We start from the raw sequence: 2153 nt of genomic DNA, 5'->3' as shown, positions 1-2153 counted from the left end.
TAATAGAGATTGAAGATCATGAGAGAAAATGTATAAAATGATCTTTGTATTCAATCGAGTTAGTTACAAAGTCTGAACTTTACATGTATATATAGTCTAGACTAAACCAAGCTAAACCAGTTTAAATTACATGTACAACATAACCATACTAAACCGGCTAATACAGACTGTGCTCCAATCCAGCCCACTGGTCTATGTTTCCTACTTAATACGATCCAGGCTCACGCATCTTAATCTTTCAACAGCTATTTTTAGCGTAGAGCCATGGCTCCTGGCTCTTGCAACTTCCCAGGCACCTCCACCATTGCCAAAACCGATCCAAGTATGTATTTATTTGTTTCAGGTTTTTAGTTAGCCAAAAAGTATTTCCGAGGAGAAATCTGACTGGATTGGTTTACTCTTCTCAGTTAATTTTTGTTTCAAAATTTGCTTTATTTGTGTTTCATACTTTTTTGGTGTGGTTTAGTAAGAGTGTACTTTGCAAATGCTTGTTGGTTTTAATTAGTTTTATAATGTTTGTAGGTTATGGATCATGCGTGTACCCCAGTTCTTTGAAGTATGTAAGTTTTATGCGATGTTTTTATTTTGCTGCATATTGCATTCTTACACGCAGTGTGAGCATAAGTTTTTACACTTTTCTGTTCATTTCTATAAAGATTTCGAGAGATTTCAATATGTTTCCATTGAATATTAATTGTTGATATGCTACCGTGAAGTTAACTCAAGTAAAATTTGTATTGTGACATAATAATTTTTAGTATTTTTACGCCTACTTGTTCTTAAAAACTCGACTGCATGACGTCTTCGTTGATTTCACCGAATCTGTGAATCTAGTTAATTTCATGAGTCGTATTTTGAATGTATTTAAATGTATATCCGTTCCATGTGTTCTGGACGGTTGGATGATCATTCAACGGTTAAGATTCGTGGCAGAAGATGTGGGTCTCGGTTCATCTGCAGTTTATGTATTATGTGTTACTACGTGTGTTTTCCTGTACCATGTGCAGTAAGAATTTTTTTAAATCTAACTTATATTTAAAAATAAATTTCATTAAATATTATAGATTTTACTATTTTCTTACTAATATTTAATATAGATTTGATATATATTAAATCAATTTGTATAAAACTAATAAAAATGATATAACATTCTATAATTATCAAAAATTTAGCCTAAACAATATTTATAAAATTTGTAGGCATATAAAAAACTAATGATCTTAATATTAGATATTTAAATTTTTAAAAAATTGTAGAAATTTTTGAAAACTTTAGTAATACAAATTGTATAATTATACAAAAATAATAATATTTCGAAATTTGAAATGTTATATATGAATATATTTATTTTATAGATGATGTATGAGCTATTACCATATTTAAACAAAATTTACAAAAAAAAAAATATCAATATTAAATGTAATATATGAATTATTACCATATTCTAATAATTTTGCCAAAAATAGAAATCAACATTAAATGAAATTATTCCATGTCATATTTTTCCGGAAGCCATGTCATCAATTTCAGTAGTCATGTCATATTTGCTTTGTGAAATTGACTGTAGAGAGGACATGTGGCAAAATCACTTCGCAAATATAATCTAGGGGATTATGTTCCCTTTATTTTTAACTGTTGTCCTTTGTCTTCCATTTTTCCTGGTCAGAATAGTACACATGTATAAAAACAAAAGACACAAAACAATTAGAATACTCTTGAAAAAGAAAAGGAAAAAATGCTTGTCCTCTTTGAAGAAACAGACTTTTAGTTCCAACTTCTTAAAATTTCTTGAGGAAGAAGTTTATAAAAGTTAATGAATTACATATATGTGCTTACTTTTAACACTCTTTGATTATTGGGAATTTTTTTTTTTTATTTTGCATTTGTATTTTCCTCCTTCAAACAAAAATATTGTTGTTGAGGCAATGTTTCTCATAATTTGTAATATATAGTTCCTTTAAACATATATCCTTTATACAATTATTCAATTATTGAAAGTAGTTATTAACAAGTAGTATTCTAAAATACATGGTTGATGTGTGTAACATGTACTTATTATATACACTTTTGATTGAGCAAGGCGTATGATATGATCGAGTGGAGTTTTATTGAGGCTCTTCTTCATAAAATGGGTTTTGATCCTCGTTGGATCA

The sequence above is a fragment of the Brassica oleracea genome, chromosome C8 (assembly GCF_000695525.1).
Source record: "Brassica oleracea var. oleracea cultivar TO1000 chromosome C8, BOL, whole genome shotgun sequence".
Taxonomy (NCBI): domain Eukaryota; kingdom Viridiplantae; phylum Streptophyta; class Magnoliopsida; order Brassicales; family Brassicaceae; genus Brassica; species Brassica oleracea.
The sequence above is the reverse complement of the archived record's forward strand: the minus strand, read 5'-3'. Positions refer to the sequence as shown.